This window comes from Balaenoptera borealis (assembly GCF_965194805.1).
Source record: "Balaenoptera borealis genome assembly, chromosome: 20".
NCBI lineage: Eukaryota > Metazoa > Chordata > Mammalia > Artiodactyla > Balaenopteridae > Balaenoptera > Balaenoptera borealis.
The window spans coordinates 5588663-5608956 of NC_138879.1; the positions used below are offsets into that span (position 1 = coordinate 5588663).

The window sequence follows — 20294 nt, forward strand, 5'->3', positions numbered from 1 at the left end:
GGTTCGAGCCCTGGTCCAGGAAGGTCCCACATGCCGCGGAGCAACTAAGCCCGTGGGCCGCAACTACTGAGCCTGTGCTCTAGAGCCCACGAGCCACAACTACGGAGCCCACGTGCCACAACTACTGAAGCCTGCGCACCTAGAGCCCGTGCTCCGCAACAAGAGAAGCCACAGCAATGAGAAGCCTGCGCACTGCAACAAAGAGTAGCCCCCGCTCACTGCAACTAGAGAAAGCCCGCGCACAGCAACAAAGACCCAACACACACAAAAATAAATAAAATAAATTTATAAAAATAAATAAATAAATAAAATTTAAAATATAATAAAATAAATAAGAGGTGGTGGGTGCCGTGCAGGCAGAGAGGGCTGCCCCCCAAACGTCCAAAGGCCATAGAACGAACTTGACAGTCAGCAAGGTATCCGCAGGGCAGTGGGATGGTGGCCCTTTCCAGAGGAATTGCTGTAGCTTGATCTGGTTAAGCAACCTGCCAGCGGCAAGCACCTCCCACTGGAGCATGGGGTGGGGTGGGGTGGGGTGGTGTGGTGTGGGGCGGGGTGGGGTGGGGCGGTGTGGGGCAGGGCCGGGGGTGGAGGGAGACAGCTTCACAGGAAGTGCTGGGGGAGATGGAGAAGGGACAGGAGAGGGACACAAGTGGTCCAGCCCAGTGAGTCCTCAATCTCTTCACTGTTGCTTCTCTTATTCTCTCCTCCTCCCCACCCCTTCCTCCTCCTCCTTCTCTCTCTCTGTCTCTCTGCCCCTGCTTTCCCTCCCCCTCCCTCCCTCCCTCCCTCCTTTCCTCTCTGAAATCTTGTTTCTTTTAGGAGGTACTGCAGCAATTAAGCACAGGCTTTGGAATCTGACAGCCCAGGAAGAAGCCCAGCTTGGCACGTGAGTTTCCTTGGACAAATTCCCCAACCCCTCTCAGCCTCAGTGTCCCCATCCTGGGTCTGGGCGTCATCACCCTGTGCTCTCTCTACAGGTGACTGCAACTGGAACAAAGCGCCTACCATCCAGCAGGGCACCCATCACGGCAGGCTGAACGATCATTATCCCTCGACCCTCACTCCCTCCTTCATTTATTCACTCATTCATTTATCCAGTGGATATGTCATGGGCCTCTGTTGGCTCTGCTGGGCCCTGGCACACGGAGATCAGCTACACACAGATAGTGTGGCCTGGCCCAGCCTCTCAGGCCTCTCATTTCTTTCCCTTTCCTGAAGTCTGACCACTGATGCATCATGAGGACCGAGATAAGCCTGGGGCGCAGGTTCCTTCCAAGTGCGGATGGTAAACCCAGCTGAACTGGCACTGATATCCTGAAGGGATTAAGGAAGTGAAAGTAATAGGAAGTTCAAAGAAGTGCTATTGAAATGTCAGGGGTTTTTTTGTTGTTCTTTTAGGGGATTTTCTAAGTATGCCCCACCCATACATCCAGAATTCATCCACTTTGCCCAAAATAACAGCTCTGACTCATCATCCTGCCCTGATTCCCATTGTGCATCCCCCCCCCCCCCCCCCCCCCGCCACCAGTCTGTCCTCCAAACAGCAGCCAAAGTGATTTTTTAAAGACGGAAGTCCAACCACATCAGTCTACTACTGCAAAGCCTCTGAGAGCTCCTCCTTGCCTTTGGAGTAAACTAGTGGGTAGAGGCCAGGGTTGCTGCTAAACATCCACCACTACTCGCAGCCTCCACAGCAAAGAGTCATCTGGCCCAGAAGGTCAATAGTGCCAAGACTGAGCAGCCCTAGTGTAATCCCATAAAATAAATCTTCTTAGTATGAAGTGATGACAAAACTCGCTCTTTAAAATTTAACACACCCTTCAAGAAGCATCCAGCCTCAGTCAAGGCACTAGTTAGCATTTGATTCACCCTAAAATGCAAGAAAGAAGAGAACCAACTGTCCAGCCAATCTTTATACTCCAATCACTGCAAAAAATACACCTACAATCAAACCTCCTAGGTGCTCAATTCCCTCGACCCTTCTGGGTTTTGATTATTTAAGGTTCTGATGTCAGGACACTATGACATCACAGGGCTTCCTAAATGGAAATGCCTGGAACGGCTTTGGCAGGTGGAACAGGTCTAACTGCCCTTAACATTTGCTCTCCAATGTGACTGATAAACTGAGGAAGAGGAGATTCTAACCCACCTTTTATCTAAGCACCATCCAAAAGAGCCAACAGCGACTTGACACCACTTTTCTCAGCCTCGTACAGGGAAGAGCTGCCCTCGAGGGCTTGGGGGGGAAATGGACTCAGCAAGCACATCCCTTCTCACCTTTGTCTAACTGATTAATTCTGAACCTGCACCAGCTATGTTGGAGGGAGGGTATAGAAGTACAGGTTCTCTAAATGTCCATGGACAGATGAATGGATAAAGAAAATGTGGTACATATATACAATGGAATACTACTCAGCCATAAAAAAGAATGAAATAATGCCATTTGCAGCAACATGGATGGACCTAGAGATGATCATACTAAGTGAAGTAAGTCAGACAGAGAAAGATAAATACCATATGATATCACATATATATGGAATCTAAAAAGTGAACTTATTTACAAAACAGAAATAGACTCACAGGCATAGAAAACAACCTTATGGTTAACAAAGGGGAAAGCAGAGGGGAGGGATAAATTAGGAGTTTGGGTTTAACACATACGCACTACTATATATAAAATAGATAACCAACAAGGGCCTACTGTATAGGACAGGGAACTCTACTCAATATCTTGTAATACCCTATAATGGAAAAGAATCCGAAAAAGAATAGATTTATATATATGTATAACTGAATCACTTTGCTATACACCTGAAACTAACAACATTGTAAATCAACTATACTTCAATTAAAAATAAATAAATAAATTTTAAAAAGACAGTAATATTTCAAACCCCCCCCCCAAAAAAAAAGAAAAAGAAAAAAAAAGAAGTGCAGGTTCTACTGACTTTATACAAACCTATTATCGGGAGAGAAGTTTCCAGTAAGCTCAACCACCAGCTTAATTAAGATATGGAATTACTAGGTAAAAACCACCACTGATTAAATACGAAATCAGCCCTGTCTCCGAGATGATCACTGGCATAAATCCACTTTCCATCTTTTCTACATTGGCTTCAAACAACTCTCCTGGCATCTCATAAGTAATTCTATGGAGTCTACTGTGCTCGGTTTTATTCAGGGGAATCACTGAACAAGTAAACTCTACTTCAAGCCTGTTCCTTTAGAGCCCTGTGGATCACACGAATAGCCTGTTGGTTCACTCACTCACTCAGCAAACGTTTGCTGCACACCTACTACGTGACAGGCATGTCTGAGGCACTGAATACACATCAGCAAAGGACACAGAGACAACCTGTGCCCTCACGACGTTGCCAGTGCAGACGCTGCAGGCATTGCCTTGAGTGTGTGTTGTAAATTAAGGCTTATGATGAAAGCTGTTATACAGTATTATTCGGCTGCTTCGTCCCTTTTCTTATTCTCCAGGAAAGAAACACCCATGCCTTCCACTGCTGGGCAATCTCCCCAGCCAGTGAGGAAAACTCAGCAGGAGAAAACCTCCTTCTTTTGGTGGATAGAGAGGCAACTGACCCACACAGCCAAGCTTGGGGCCCTCACCTGCAAGGGGGCTGCTGGGAGCAGAGAGTGTCCCAGGTGGCGAGGACACCAGGGGACATGCCAACATCAGCATTGCTGATACTTGCCGAAGAGGCCTCGGAAGAAAAGGAACTCAATCTAAGATTGATTTTTTTTTTTTTTTATTCTAAAGGAATATTCACTTGAATACCAACATTTCTCATTTTTTTCTTCAAGGGGCACCTTAAAACGGCATGAACTTCAGAACCCACAAAACCTGATGTGCCCCAGGTGGAAGATTTGAAGATCTGAAGCGTTGGGAGATCTGAAGCTGGAAAACAGCTTTCTTCGGCAGCCAGAACAGTGTCCCCGCCCACGCCCCCACCGAGATGTTCACATTCTAATCCCTGAAACCTGGGTGTGTTACTCGACTGGCAAAAGGGTCTTTGCTGATGTGACTGAGGATCTCGAGATGGGAAGATTATGCCAGATTACCCGGGTGGGACCCTGTAATGACAAAGGTTCCTCATAAAGGAAGAGAGGGAGGCAGCACGTCAGAGTGAGAGAAGGCGGAGGTCAGAGTAGTGCAGCCACAAGCCAAGGAATGCGGGCAGCCTCTAGAAACTGGAAAAGGCAAGGACCCCTTAGAAGCTCCAGAAGGAACACGTGGCCTTGCACTTTGATGTTAGCCCTTCCGACATCCACAACAGTAATGATTTATGTTGTCTGAAGCCACTAAGTTTGTGATGATTTGCTACAGCAACCATAGGAAACGAATACACTTCTTTTGCCTGGAAGCATCTAATTTCACTGACACCTTTCCCCAGTGGAACTATGAACCACCAGGACCCTCACCCTTAGTCCACTAGGCAGGACCAACTACATAATTTTGGGGGTCTGGTGCAAAATGAAAATGGGAGGCCCCTTAATCAAAAGGCAGTGGGGGGAATGGCCATTAAAAGTATTAAAATATAAAGCCTTTTCCTTTTCTCTGCATCTGCTCACTGCAGACTCCATGGTCCCATCAGATTTTGCTTATAAAACACAAGTTCAGAGATAAAATTATTAGGCATCTCAGGACAGTGACAGCAGAGCATTAACCCAGGCATGGAGCCTTTGGTGGGTGCGGGGGTGGGGGCGGCGGGTGTGGAGTCAGGCCAGGGTTGGTTATTCAGCAAAAAAGTCCACAGAGAGATTGAGAACTAGGATGTTGAAGATGGAGGGAAAGTACAGACAAGACCACAACTAGAGGCCAAAGTCATCAAAGCCAGCCCAGGGAGGGAAGCCGTAGACACCCCAGGAGACGGGAAACAGGGGCTGGACACCCCACAGAGGGAGCCTGTGGTCTGGGAAGGAGATATTCCAATTCCTACTGGGAAGGAGAGATTAGGCAAGAAAACAAGCAGGAGCATCTCAGCAACCAGAAACCAGTGGACCAGTATCTGGGGTCTCCAAGTTTTCCAGGGGCCTATGAAATGGTTACGAACTGAAAAAAAACATATTGGGTTTTGGTTCCCAAAAAAACAAACGGTAGAAATTTAAATTAACAAGTGTTTAACGCAATGTCTATAAAACCTTGTTAATTGTTGACTTTGATATTCATAAAAATTTAATTACATTCGGAAAACAATCTCTTAGTGTTTCTCCCTTCAAGAGAATTCCTAAGTAGGCACAATAATGGCCAAGAAATCACAACCAGTCATAAATTAAATAAGCTTCGAGACAAATCATTTCAAAAGCAAAATTATAAAAACACTTTCTGATTATTTTATGGGGGTGGGGGGCAAGTACTTAATGTGGAATGTGGGAGCATTGTAATATGCTTGGGCAATATGGGGTGAGATCTCCAAAAGCAGGAGTCGTTTAGGGAGCTACAAAGATCTTAAGAGGCCCCAGGGAATGGGGAGGGAGGCTGGATTCCAAGAAGCTTTATTTCTTTCTCCGAGTGGGAGCAGAAACAAAACTCATGTGTATTTGCTGTAGTTTGCAGACGGTTGGTGATAGGGACAAAGTAGGGCTGGGTGAACCTACCCGGAAAGGATGATTGTTTCCTACTGTCACCGTCGTCCCCAGGGAATGGGACCAGCAAGAAGGAAGGAAGCCAAGGAGGAAGGGACGGATGGAGGGAGGGAGGGAGGGAGGGACAAAACCACCTCTCTGTGCTCATGCGAACTATCTCAACCTAACAGGGAGGTTTCCTAATTCGGTTTCCATTCTTGGACTTCTTATGGGTGAACTGTGCAACCCCCAAGTTCACATATTAGAGTCCTAACCCCCAGTTCCTCAGAATGTGACCTTATTCCTAGACAGAGTCTTCCCGGAGGTAATCAAGTTAAGGTGAAATCATTAGGATGGGCTCTAACCCAACAGAGCTGGTGTCCCTATAAAAAGGAAATGTGGACACAGAGACACACACCGAGGAAAGACAACATGAAGAGACGTGGGGAGAAGGCAGCCATCCGCACGCCTGGGAGAGAGCCTGGCCAGACCCTTGCCCACGGCCCTCAGGAGGGACCAAGCCTGCCGACACCCTGACTGGGGGCTTCTGGCCTCCGGAACTGTGAGACAGTAAATTTCTGTTGTTTCAGTCATGGTCTGTGGTATTTTGTTACAGCAGCCCTAGCAAACTAACACAGGGCTAAAGGTCACTGTAGGCCACACCATAAAATTTAGCGCCAGGAAGAACCTCCAAGAGCCTCTGGTCCTGGCCCCTCGCTTCACAGATGGAACCCTGGACGCAGAGCTGGAACCCACACCTTCCACCAGCCCCATTTCTCCCATGTCTCACACATTTGTGAGTCCCTAATCCTCCCGGGCTGTCGGATCAGAGTCCTAGCTTTCTGGCCCAACCATGAAAATGATTATTGTAAGCAAGACTACAGGGAAACGAGTCAGAATACCAAAGCTCGGGCTTCCCTGGTGGCGCAGTGGTTGAGAATCCCCCTGCCAGTGCAGGGGACACAGGTTCGAGCCCTGGTCCGGGAAGATCCCACATGCCGCGGAGCAACTAGGCCCGTGAGCCACAACTACTGAGCCTGCGAGCCACAACTACTGAAGCCCGCACGCCTAGAACCCGTGCTCCGCCACAAGAGAAGCCACGACAATGAGAAGCCCGCACACGGCAATGAAGAGTAGCCCTCGCTCGCCACAACTAGAGAAAACCCGCGCGCAGCAACAAAGACCCAACGCAGCCAAAAATAAAGAAAGAAAGAATACCAAATGTCATAAAAATGTTTCGAGTACTTTCCAGGCAGACCCACTAACAAACAACTGACATTCCCAACCCCCGTCTTAAACGATCCTGCAAGCAAGAGGTACGAATACTATAGTTATTTTCATGGTGAGACAGACTTCTACAACTATTTAAAAATACTATTTCACTGAGACTTCACACAGACTCACCCTGGCCTTTTACCCAAAGTTGTTGTAATTGGTGAGGTTTTACAGTCCTGCGACATATTCTGGAAGCATCAGCCGGGACCTGAAACAGGTAGCAATACAGACAGAAAACCTTACACATAAGAGGCACTCAGAAAAAAAAAATCATTTGTCTAATTAAATGGAATGATAGAGCCATGCAAACTGTCCTGGACCCTCTGTTTCCACTAATGGGGTTGATCTGTCAGTGTGATTTCCCAGGAACTCACTTAATAAAATGATTTAAAATATAGGGAGGAGAAAAGATATTGATCACTCTAACGCTCAACAAAAGAAGGATAGTTCAATACATTACAGAACATAAAGGCAGTAGACTTTCAGGCAGTTAGTCAAAACGATAAACACTGTAGCAGCAGAGGAAATAATACATGATATGGTGCTTTGTGAAAGAAGTAATATACAAAAATATATGCCATTTGTTATTACAATGGCAAAAAATACACAAATAACAGAAAATTAAAATTCATACAAATTAAAGTAGTTGGATGATGAGAGTGTAGAGTTTTTCCCCCTTTCTACAACGTTATGTTCTTTTTATAATTTATTTTTTCTACTTCATTTATTTATTTATTTTTGGCTGCGTTGGGTCTTCGTTGCTGCGCGCAGGCTTTCTCTAGTTGCGTTGAGCGGGGGCTGCTCTTCCTTGGGGTGCGCGGGCTTCTCACTGTGGTGGCTTCTCTTGTTGCAGAGCACGGGCTCTAGGCATGCGAGCTTCAGTAGTTGTGGCACGTGGGTTCAGTAGTTGTGGCTCGCAGGCTCAGTAGTTGTGGTGCACGGGCTTAGCTGCTCCGCGGCATGTGGGATCTTCCCGGACCGGGGCTCGAACCCGTGTCCCCTGCATTGGGAGGTGGATTCTTAACCACTGCACCACCAGGGAAGTCCCCTCTTTTTATAATTTAAACACAATGCAAGCAGGTATAAAAGGAGATGAATCCAGAAAACAAGGCTCACTGAGCTTAAATAACATGACTTAAGGTCAGTAGTGAAACCCAATGTAGACTCTCCTAACTCTATGCACATGACTCCCAGTCAATAAAGTAGACTCTGTGCTTATATCCAAAACCACCTGGATGCTTCGGAAAGCCAGGTTCCCTTGAAAATTCCCACGATGTGTTTTAATCGGTCATTTCCCACGGATTTTCTTCACCTCATTAGCTCTCCAACAGGCCAGCTGCAGGATGAGGTCGTCTGCACGTGACGAGAACCAGAGGCGGTTCCCCCTGTCACCCTCCCACCCACGCATGTTCTCCTCCCAGAGCCCCTGGGACTGCCTGTCGCCACCAGGCAGGGCTGTCACGATGCAGGTCACGTTTCGTGTCTTGCAGCTCACAGACAGATGGTTGGCGGGGCCTTGGCCCGGACAGAACACGTGAGCCCCGGGGTGCCCGCAGGCGTGGGGGCTCCCACCACCCGCCGGAGGCCCCACCTCTGACCATCTCAAAGGCCCCCTAGATACTCCCAGGAGACCATGCGCTGAGGGCACAGCGCTCACACCTAAAGATCCTCTTCTCCTCCATCCCAACCCAGAAAAGCATACAGTTCGGGCCTTCACACAGGGCCCCTGACACGTACCCAGCTGCCTTCAGGGGGGCCTCGTGACAGTTGGACTTTAGAATGTCTCCGGAGGTGCCTGCTTCTGGGGTGGAGAGGGCTATGCTGAGTTCTTCCAGAACCTTCCACAGTCATAGCGGGGAAGCACTCTCTAGTCCATTTTAATACCAAAATCTACTCTGGGTTCATTACAACAAGCATGGATGATCTAGTATGTAACCACCTCTGTGCTCTCTCTAAGCCACTGTTATTCCGTCTCCAACTGCACTCCCCTCCAAAAAATAATTTGAAAGCGTTTAGTCAAACAAATGATGTTAAAGCAAGAATTCGTCCTCTTCCTCGTTTTTTAATTCATCAAAGACACACTGAGGTAACTACCAGTCAGAGCTTCAAATCAACATGAGATACCAGGGCCACAGAACTGAGAGGGCTTCACTCCAACCAAAAGCAGAAGAGATTGGATTTGAAGTTGACTTTGCCTCGTTCGGCTTTGGGAAATATTAATAATGGATAAACACCATACTAGGCAGTCCCTCCAAGCTCAGGAACCCCAAGCTGGGAATCATGGCTGCAGGGGGTGGGGAATAAATGAAACACATAGTCCTCGACTTTGAGAAGCCAGGAAAACAACAAATAAATCACGCCAGACAATGAACATGCGAGCAGCTCCCAACCCTTGTCCGTTGCTGTTCTAACGTGGCTACCAATGAGGTTTTCAACCCTAAAGAGAATGATAGTGAATGTGTGCCATCCCTTGGGTGAACAGAGAAGACACTTCAGAAATACTTGTCAAACAAACGAGTGGTGGCCTGCAGTTTTTTTTTTTTTAATGAATTTATTTATTTTATTTATTTATTTTTGGCTGTATTGGGTCTTCGTTGCTGAGTACAGGCGGGTGGGGGGCTACTCTTCACTGTGGTGCAGGCTTCTCATTGCGATGGCTTCTCTTGTTGCAGAGCATGGGCTCTAGGCACGCGGGCTTCAGTAGTTGCAGCACGCGGGCTCAGTGGTTGTGGCTCGTGGGCTCTAGAGTACAGGCTCAGTAGTTGCGGTGCACAGACTTAGTCGCTCCGCGGCATGTGGGATCCTCCCGGACCAGGGCTCGAACCTGTGTCCCCAGCATTGGCAGGCAGATTCTCAACCACTGAGCCACCAGGGAAGCCCTGCAGTTTTTTAAAGACTCTTAATTTTTACAGCACACACTCCCGGGGCAAGACTTCTAGAACGTGATCTCACCAAGACCTCTAAATGCCAAATTAATCAAAGAAGTTGAGTGCACCTGCTCCTCCAGGATGCTGTTGAGACTTGAAGTGACAAGGCTGGCAGCGGACTTGGGGGAGGAGCTCACCCTAAGATGGTCTCTTCCCCGTAAATGCTTATTCATTCTCTTCTCTTGAAGATGTTTCCCCATCTTTGAACCCTTATTGGGCAAGACTGCGGTTACTACTCAGCTGGAAACCAGTGCCACACCCATTAACTGCTGAACGTTTTAGAACAGAGATCATTAAGGGTTGGAATAGTGAGGGTGGGAACCTATAGAACAGTGAAGGATGTCGTGGGGTAGACCGAGAGGAAAGGAGAAGGCATTCTTGATGGGAGACCCAAAGACCCAGAGACAGAAATTAGGCGAAATGTTTGGAAAACTACACAGAAACTGGCCAAGCCATAGCAGGGAGGGTTTAGACAGCATGCTTACTGATTCCAACCTAAATCATCAGCAATGTCACATCAACACGGATCCTACATTCCATCTAGCATGGTAACCCTTAATTATATAAAACCTTGGACCTTTTTTAAAAAAATGAATCATACAGGAATACCCTGGCGGTCCAGTGGTTAGGACTCGGTGCTTTCAATGCCAGGGCCAGGGTTCAATCCCTGGTCAGGGAACTAAGATCCAGCAAGCTGCGCGGCACAGCCAAAAAAAAAGAGAAAAAGAAAAAAGAGTCATATTTGTCAACCATTAGGAATAAAAGAGTCATACATTTGTCAACCATTAGGAATATAAGCTACTTAAGAGTTTGGTAACATCTCACACTTTTTTTCTACCCACCACAAAACTTATTTCCTTGAGGGCAAAACCCTTGACAACTGTATCAGTCAGGAAATGCTGAAAGTTTTAGAGCAGTGGAGCGGCCTGCTCCGAGGAGGAGGTGGGGAAGAATCTGGAAGCAGTGGGTAACAAGGATAGGAGGAAGAAAAGTCAGGGTGTTCAGAGAACAACACAATTCACAAGGAGAGAAATGCAATCTTCCTGGAGACACAAAATGTGCCCCGACGTTAGGCGGTGGCGTTTCCTGACATCATACCTGCTCCTATTCCCAGAACAGAAGAGAAACTAAAATAACGAAATAAAAGGCTTTTCTTGAGTCCCCACGGCACGGGACTCAGAGCCTTCCTCATTAAAGGAAATTTGAAAATTGCAACCTTGCCTTTCCTGGGGTTATAGCGGGGCTCATAGGGTGACCAACCATCCAGGTTTCAAAGGACTGATGGGTTCCTTGGAAGCAAAACTTTGGGTTTTAATTGGAACAGTTCTGGGCACACCAGGAGGAGTGGGTCTCTCCACATCACATCACTTACGTGAAGGGAAGCTGACTTATTCGTGCACAGAGCTTTGCTAGAATTTTCCATTACCCAGATTGAATGGTGGGCGCCATAATCCCAGTCCCTCCCCAGGCTTAGGAATCTCGAAGGTCAGGTTAGTACCTTGCTACCCAACGAGTGACCTATGACCTTGCAGCAAGGGCTCCACCTAGCAGCCCCCGGGGCGGGGGTGAGCCTGGTAGAGATGCAGAGTCTCAGGCCCTGCCCTGACGTGACGAAACAGAACCTACATGTAACAGATTGGGGACTCCGTCCCAGATGGAGGGACTAGAATTATAGCACCCACCACTCAACCCCGAGGAGCAGGAGATTTAGGGATAAAATTCGTTCCTTAAGTGGTCCGTGTGTCTGCGCATGTGCTGTGTCTTTTCTCATTTCAATATCAGGGGAAACCATCCAAAAGTGGTGCTGAGTGGATTACAGCTTTGTATTAGCAATGACAGCATCCCGCTGCAGGAAGGCCACGGGGGATCCTGCCTCAAGAGTCATCTTATTTCCTCTCTTCAATCTCTTCTCCAGATTTCGAGAAAGAGCCTGCAACAGGCCAGAACAACAGTTCAGATTCAGTGGTCGCTTGGTTTATTAGGGCAGCATTTCTCAGCCGCAGCACTGTTCACATTCTGTGCCGGATCGTTCCTTGTTGGGGCAAGGGGGGCGCTGCCCCGTTCATGGGGGGACGTCTAGCAGCATCCCTGGCCTCTGCACACTGGGTGCCAGTAGCAGCCCCTCCCAGCTGTGACAACTAGTAATGTCGCCTAAGGGGCCAAACAGCCCGCAGTTGAGTACCACCATCTCGGACAAAGAAAAGATTAGGGCACCGAGAACTGAGAGGAGAGATTAGGGCGCTCTGCCTGCCAGGGAGTTCGTTCAAGTCTCGAAAACTAGGCCAGGCTGATCCCTGCAGGCTCCTGGAGAAAACCAGCTGGGTGACCTAAGGCCCACCCCATGTCCAAGGTGACATTGTCTGCAGTGACACTAATGAAGACGAGCAGCCCCACTGTCCTCGGCTCATGCCGCCTGCCCCTCCACTTACAGCTGCTCTTTGTTAGTATTTAACCACAGAGACAAGGAAGGCCTTTCTGCTTTTTTAGTAAAGTGCCATGCTGAATGATATCAGAGGATTTCTAACAGCACTGTTTAAAAAAAAAAAAAAAGACTGGGTAGTTTCTGTTAGAATCACCATAGTCAACCATCTGGTTGAGTCCTCAGCCCTAGTGACAAGGCGTAAAGTCCTGGGCCCTGGCAGCTCCATCCCCTACTTTTGGCAGTGCTGTCTACTGTCTGAGTGGCCCCAGAAAACCTGGGGACAGGGGAGAAGCTCCCACCTCTACCTCCAGGCCAGCCTGAGCCTCACCCTTGCTCAAGGAACGTAGACAAGGAACGACTCTGTTTTGTTCATTTGAAGACGCACGAACCACCACCTCACCCCCCAATTTGGCATCTCGGAAATCTGACTCATCTCGCAACGTGACACTTGCCGTCAGCCAGGTGGCAGGTGGGAAGCAGCCATCACAGCCCGATCAGGCTCCAACACTGGAAGCACAGGCATGAGATTCTCAGTAAGGCCTTGGAAGTTGGGAAGGAGCAGAGGGGGACTCTTCTGGCCCCTGGGAGAGAGACGGTCATGGAGCACGGGTGAGGAGGTAGGGAGTGGCATTCCTGAAGGAAGCAGAGGGGGCCAGTCCTACATCCACACTTAAAGTGTGGGCCCTGAACCGGCAAAAGCAGAGTCACCCGAGGTCTTGCAAGACATGCAAATTCTCAGGCTCCACCCCAGACGTACTGAACCACAAGCCCTGGGAATGGGGTCCAGCAACCTGTGTTTCCACAAGCCTTTCAGGATATTCCGATGATGCCCAAGCTGAAGAAGCACTCCTCTATATTTTTGGCTTAAATCTATAAAGTTGGCTTAAATCAAGAGATTAGCACCAATGGCTTTTATTTGTTTTATGGATTCTTTTAAGAAATGCTACATCAGGGCTTCCCTGGTGGCACAGTGGTTAAGAATCCGCCTGCCAATGCAGGGGACATGGGTTGGAGCCCTGGTCTGGGAAGATCCCACATGCCATGGAGCAACTAAGCATGTGCGCCACAACTACTGAGCCTGCGCTCTAGAGCCCGCGAGCCACAGCTACTGAGCCCGTGTGCCACAACTACTGAAGCCCGTGCTCCTAGAGCCCGTGCTCCACAACAAGAGAAGCCACCACAATGAGAAGCCTGCGCACCCCAATGAAGAGTAGCCCCCGCTCGCTGCAACTAGAGAAACCCCACACGCAACAACGAAGACCCAACGCAGCCAAAAATAAATAAATAAAATAAATAAATTTTTTTTTAAAAAAAGAAAATGCTACATCAGCAACACTCTAAATGAGGACTAAACTGTATAAGAAAAAAAAAATACTACCTAAATACTCTTGACCTGAGAAGTCAAATACGAAGAAGTGTCACAAAATGATTCTCCTTCCAGTTAATTTCAATTATATTGCCTTTATATCTATTCATAACATATCTGTGTATAGGTATCTTTTCCTTTATGTGTATGTAATAATAGAAAATGAAGCATAAATGAGTTCTTTTAATAAGTAAAACTTAAAATTTCTAACTATAAACAAGTCTTATAGTTTGGGGCAGTATCTTCTTTTTCTTTCTCAGTGGTTCACAGAATAACAGCACCTTGTCAAGCTGATGGAGTCTTAGATTCAATAAAATGCATGTTCTCTTAGCTAATGTTGCTTGGTGTAACTAAAATCTCTTGTGATACAGTTTAATCCGTTTCTTCAGCAAGGCTAGACCACAGTTAGTCACCATCTTCTATGCAAGGATGTGTCCTACACTCAAAGATGATAAATGGACCTTTTCTCAGCCTTATTTTCCCCCGCTAGGCTCTTGCTCTGAACCCTGCATCAGTCCCAATCCTCTCAGCGTCATTGTGGCTTTCCTTGGGTGCTCCTCCTCAATCACAGAGCAAGCTGCCAGGCTAAGTGGGACATCTGGATGACAGCTGTGCACTGCTGGCAGAGGCCGGCTTCAACCCTTGAAAATGAACTGAGTTAGGGTATCCGCAAGGGCCTGTGAACCCAGAAACAAAGCCCCCCGTAGGACCTAGCACCCCAGAGTTCTCAAGTTAAGTCAGGAAACCAAAGAAGGCAGCTAGCACATCAGCATGAGAAGCAGCCCTCAATGACATTCAGGCTGCCAGTCGGCAGCTCCTGGACCTTTCCACCAGACTTCTCTCTCAGGGCCTGCGTGAGCTCTGAGGTCCTTTGGTAGTCTGACAGAAATTGACTAGAGGCTAAAATAATTGCTTTGCAGCCAGATAAAAACAACCTAGAGGGAAACAGGATAGGAGCCTGGTGTCTGACATGACACAAGAAGCAGCAGTGGGCTTAGCCTTCTGGCCGGGCCTCTGGAAGCAAGCCCAGCCCAGAGAGAGAGACAGGCCCTTCTTTTCCTTTGGGCGTCAGAGAATCAGAAAGTTCGGCTGCAAAGATGGACTTAAGGAGGCATCCAAACAGAATAATGCCTCGGCGCTGAGCACCGTACAGCATGGTGGCTTTAAATACTTAGAGGTGATGTTCAACATTCATTGAATGAAAGGGTCCCAGATAAGGGTGTAGATCTTGGGATCAGCATACGAAAACTTAAATAACTTGCAACGTGCAGTTTATTTGTTTTCACTTGTTGCGGGCGGTCGGAGGGTGGCGAAGGGGATGGGTGTTTGTTGTGCTGTTTGGTGGGCTGTGTCTTCCCTACAAGGATGAAAGTTCCAAAACACACTGTTCAGCCTCGAATCACCAGCCCCTAAAGAAATGAACCTGAAAAAAAAAGAAAAAGGACTTCCCTGGTTCCCTGGCGGTCCAGCGATTAAGACTCTGCACTCCCAATGATTCAGGAGCACAGGTTTGACCCCTGGTCGAGGAAGGTCCCGCATGCCACGTGACATAGCCAAAAAAAAAAAAAAAGAAAGAAAGAAATGAACCTGCACAGGTGGTGGTGCTCAAAAATAAATCTGCTGAATTCACCAGTGACTCCATTGGTTCAAAGCCCTCCTTCTAGCTTAGACTGAAGATTCTCAACTGGTCAGGCTGGGGAGAGGGGCGGAAAGGGCAGGGAGATATACCAGGATCACGTCGGGAATTAGTTTAAATTACATACAATAGCTAACACTTTAGCTTGCACAGGGAACCATTTTAAATACTTAACCCTCATCTGATCTTCACAACAACGAATGAGGCTAGTGACTGATACCACGCCCACTTTACAGATAAAGAGGGGGGGCACGCCCCCATACTAATGATTACAGTGTCTGAGATACGCCTCGACTGGCAAGGTCCTGTAATTGAGGATGACTGCCGTGGGGACACTGCTGGGGTGGGACGGCCACAGATCCTTCATTGTGTCACGGCAGAGGCACAGTGGAGAGCCACTGCCTCGGCTTATCTAAGTCAATGGCTGAACCAAATCAGCGGTCATCTGCTGAGTTGGGACGTGGCACACCAAAAAGGATAAGCATCCCCAACCTCATCTCCCAGACGTGGATGTGTGGCCTCTTCTTGAACACCACCCATGACTGGGACCCTACCGCCAACCTAGTGAAGGCGTTACATCTCTCCCCATAGCATTTCTACCCAGTAGGTCCAGCTTTGCCTCTGGAGGCTCCGACATCTCTCTCCTGTGACCTAAAGGCAGCATTCAGCTTATCCCAACTCTTCCCTCTTCCAACCTAAACATGGGTTTTTCCAACTGTTCTCCCAATGACCTGGCCCAGGTCCCTCACCACCCACACTGGTTCCCTCAGGGTGTGGTACGGCTGAAAAAACACCCTCTCAGAGAGCTCCCGGCCCTGCCTGCCCTGCTAGGGTCACAAAGCTTCCATCCATGCAGCCTGATTGATTCTTCTTATGTTTTCCCTCATCGTTTTCCAATTTGGAAAATACCAAAAAGAATAAAAAAGAAAAAATAATCGTCCCATATATTTCTGTGTATGTGTGTGTGTGTGTGTGTGTGTGTGTGTCTGTGTATATATATATACATATATATATATATATATATATACATATATATATGTACATGTGTATATGTGGGTATATATGTAGGTATACATACACCTATATACACATATACATATATACACGTGTATATATGTATATAGGTGTGTATATGTATGTATTCACACACCTATATACACACCTATACACACAGCTATATATGCATGTGCACATGTACATATGTACACGTGTGTATATTTGTATACGTGTATATAGGTGTGTATGTATGTACATTTGTTTATATACATGCATACACATTTATATATCCACATATGTATATTCACATATCTATGTTTATATACATATATACACACAAACATGTGTATACATATAATTTAAATTATATAATGTTATATGTTTGTATGCATTACTTATATAATTTCAAATTTATAAATATAAATTGATTTATATGAAAATCATACAATTATTATATTACTATTACAATATTGCATAATTATTATACTATTGTACAGAACGATCACATTATTTTATTTTATACATATATATATCTAATTCCATAACTTCCTTTTCTTACCATAGACGTCTCCCAAGCTGGTCCACATGACATTACCTCTTCCTTCTTGCTCACGCTGTGCGGGACTCCACTGCGGAGATGAGCTGCATTTTAACTGATTGGTCCCCTCCTGGGGGACTTCTAGGATGTTTCTAATCTCTTGCGAGTATCGACAATGCACTAGTGATTACTCTTGTGCCTCTATCCTGAAGTGTGGATGAGGATACTTCCCCAGGATCCATTCCTGGAAGTGCAAGCTGGGCCCTCAGGTGTGTGCAGGTTTTCTCTTGACAGACGTCAGCAAATGACACTTCTGGAAGAGCTCTCCAAATTCCACTTCCATTATCAGTGAGTGGGAATTCTTTTTCTTTTCCAAATATGATAGGAAATAACAGCACTTCATTGATAACCTTCCCCCAGTGTTTGGGGCCCTCCTATGAGCTAATGTGCCAGCTGTGTCCCCAGAGAAACACGGGGTTCAGTGATTGAGGGCACAAGCCCTAGGGTTTTCACCCTGCCTCTACCTCTTATTGACGGTGCCTCGATTTCTCCATCTATAAAATGGGAGAACTCAGAGCTGCCATGATGCAGGAATGGTACAGGTACAGCACTTAGCACAGAACCCTTGCCCCTCTCTTTAAATGTAAGCTAGTCCGTGGAATTCCATACAACCTACACGAGCCACCTCCTTCTCTCACTTCTCCCAACCACCAATTCACCTCTGGTTCTCCCACTATTCTTTGCTTTTTTGTCTTCCTCCTTAATCCTCTTGATCTTCCTGACTACACTCTTTTTTTCTTATCCTGGCACCCCATCTTTTTTTAAAAATTGAAGTATAGTTGATTTGCAATGTTGTATTAGTCTCTGCTATACAGCAAAGTTATTTAGTTATACATACATACACATATGTGTGTGTGTGTGTATATATATATACACATTCTTTTTCATATTCTTTTCCATTCTGGTTTATCACAGGATATTGAATATAGTTCCCTGTGCTATACAGTAGGACCTTGTTGTTTATCCATTCTATATCTAAGAGTTTGCATCTGCTAACTCCAAACTCCCAATCCATCCGTCCCCCTTGGCAACCACAAGTCTGTTCTCTAAGTCTGTGAGTCTGTTTCTGTTTCATAGATAAGGTCATATGTGTCGAATCTTAGATTCCACACATAAGTGATATCATATGGTATTTATCTTTCTCTTTCTGACTTACTGCGCTTAGTATGATCATCTTTTAGGTCCATCCATGTAGATCCTGGCAGCCCATCTTTATGTGCAGATCCCCTTCTCTCTGTTTTGACCCACACCTACCTGGGATGTTGCCCCTGTGGGCAGCTCTCAAGCCCACCCAGCTTGCCCAAGCATCAGGCCCACTTGGTGAATGCCTTGTTAAAATCCCATGGTACCATGTGCACAGCACATCTACCAGCCAACTAAGCCAACGGAGAAAACTGATGGATGGCACCAATGCAGCTTCTCCCCTGTAGCACACGAACCATCTGTAGAGTAATCTGTTCCAAGAACACACCCCGGGACAGGCAGTAAATTAACAAGCGTTGGTTTGAAGTCTTTCTTTACTATTTGGAAAACACAGACTAAGGTGAACGTCCCTTGTCTTTTGCCATAACCTCCCTTCCTTGTGTTCTCCTAAAATCCTACTCGGCAAATTCACAGTTTCATCCACAAGTCTCTAGGCATCCAACACACCTGGGCCAGGAGCATAGCTGTTCAGTAATGTCAGCCAGAACTTGTATTATTGGTGACCTCTGGAAATGACCTAACCCCCATTCCCTAAACCCACACGTGGGCCTGCACTTCCATAAATAAAGATTTGCACCTGTTGCCGCCCCACTGCTAACCCCCATCCCCAAATCTAGAGCCCAGAAGTAAAAGGCAACACAATTAGCCACATACAACCAGAAGAACAGGCTCAGTCAGTGAGGAGGTTGGCATTGGAATTGAACAGGACCAAAGCTGCTTCATGATGATTTTTCTGCTGGGTGCAGTGACCTTTCGTTCCATGTTTATTTGGAAATGACCTTTAAGCAGCAATCAACAAAAATGAAATGCTTCAAAGGAACACATTAGATAATGCAGATGTTCCCTAGTGATAAGTTATGCCCAAGGAATACAGGGGAATATAAAAGCAGCTCTGCCCTGGGAAGCCACCATCTAGCCTGTTCATTAGACTAATAAGTGAATACAGAGTTCTCGCAACCTTTGTCAATCAGACCACTGAGGACCTGAAGCCAGGCTGACCTGGGCAGGAAACATGATTATTTCCAGAATGGAACCCAAACTACCAGTTGACATTTCATTTTAATTCTGTTTGGAGCAGAGGTAACTGTGTTACTTGGATGCCCAATAAGTGATTTACCATCTTTCAGGGAAAAACATCCCAGAGGTCTGGGCTAGGTGGCAGTTGGTGAGCTCTGCATGCCCCATGCTGGCCTCATTTCAATGGAAGACGTCATTCATTTACATTAACGGACTCATTACGGAGCATCTACCGAACACTGGGCTCTTCAGGAAGTGCTGGAGAGGCTTACACGCTAGACAGAATTCAGCCACTCGAGGTCAAAGCCATGGGATACAACTGGGACGCTGAGCCCACAGGGGCAGGACCCTCTCCACCAGGGCATGTTTCTCTCCTTCAACTGCGTCTCCTCCATTCTTTCTCTCCCACTGTCCCATTTTCCTCTTTCTTCCTTATGTTTAACCCTACCAATGATGGCAGTCCAGAAATCACCAAACGGTGACCCCTGGAGTTTAACGAATCACTCACCCCGAAATAGAAGCAGCTGAAAAGAGAAGCTCAGAACCAAGGGCTGTGGCCTCCTCTGCACCTGATTAGAGAATCCTAAAATCTTCTGAACCTCAATCCCGGGACAAATACTCTTCCCTGCTCTGGGGGATCCACTAGGGGGATCCACTGAGGAGGATCCATCAAGGGAGAGGGTATCCTTTCCTTCTGGGGAAGGGGTCCTACAACATCCCCTGGCCCATAACATCTATCACTGCCCCCAAGCAAAGCCCACCTCCCAAAAGGACTTCCATGGAGCAGATGTGACGTCCAATCCCAACTCTCCCACACCCAAGGACACCCTCACCTCCAACCCCTTTAGAAAGGACAGAGGGAAGTCACAGCCTCAGGACATGTCTGCCAGGGGACCCTGCGGAGGCCACAGATGGGAACCAGGCAGCCCGGAGTAGGCAGGGGCTTTGGGATTCCAGGATGGCTGACTGTGTAAATTGTTCTTCTCTTTGATTAAAGGTGATTTATGGGGGTTGGGGACTGTGTGAGGAGGGTAGGAGCTTTTCAAGATTCAGAAGGTGAGGGAGAGAGTGGCTGGAAGTCCCAGCCCAGTTCACGTGCTAGGTTTCCCACCAGCTCACCAGGGCAAGTCACATCACCGCTCTGCTTCTCGTAACGGGATGGAGCCCTGAGTGACCCCCAAGTGGCAAACGTCTGTGATCCAAAACCATTGAAAACAGGTACTCAAACTGAAACGGAGCAGGACCTTCTGGTCCTTCCCCACCATGTCCTCAGCCTG

The 20294-nt window shown here is 47.1% G+C and overlaps 1 protein-coding gene and 1 long non-coding RNA gene across 13 annotated transcripts in view; one reads left to right on the top strand and one right to left on the bottom strand.

Annotated features, from left to right (window-relative positions):
- SLC39A11 (solute carrier family 39 member 11) overlaps positions 1–20294 on the bottom strand; it is a 423126-nt gene that overhangs the window by 343100 nt on the left and 59732 nt on the right. The window lies entirely within an intron of this gene.
- LOC309618474 lies at positions 622–7054 on the top strand. The gene is made up of 3 exons (XR_014238506.1): positions 622–665; positions 823–889; positions 981–7054. It is a non-coding gene; the product is annotated as an uncharacterized lncRNA (long non-coding RNA).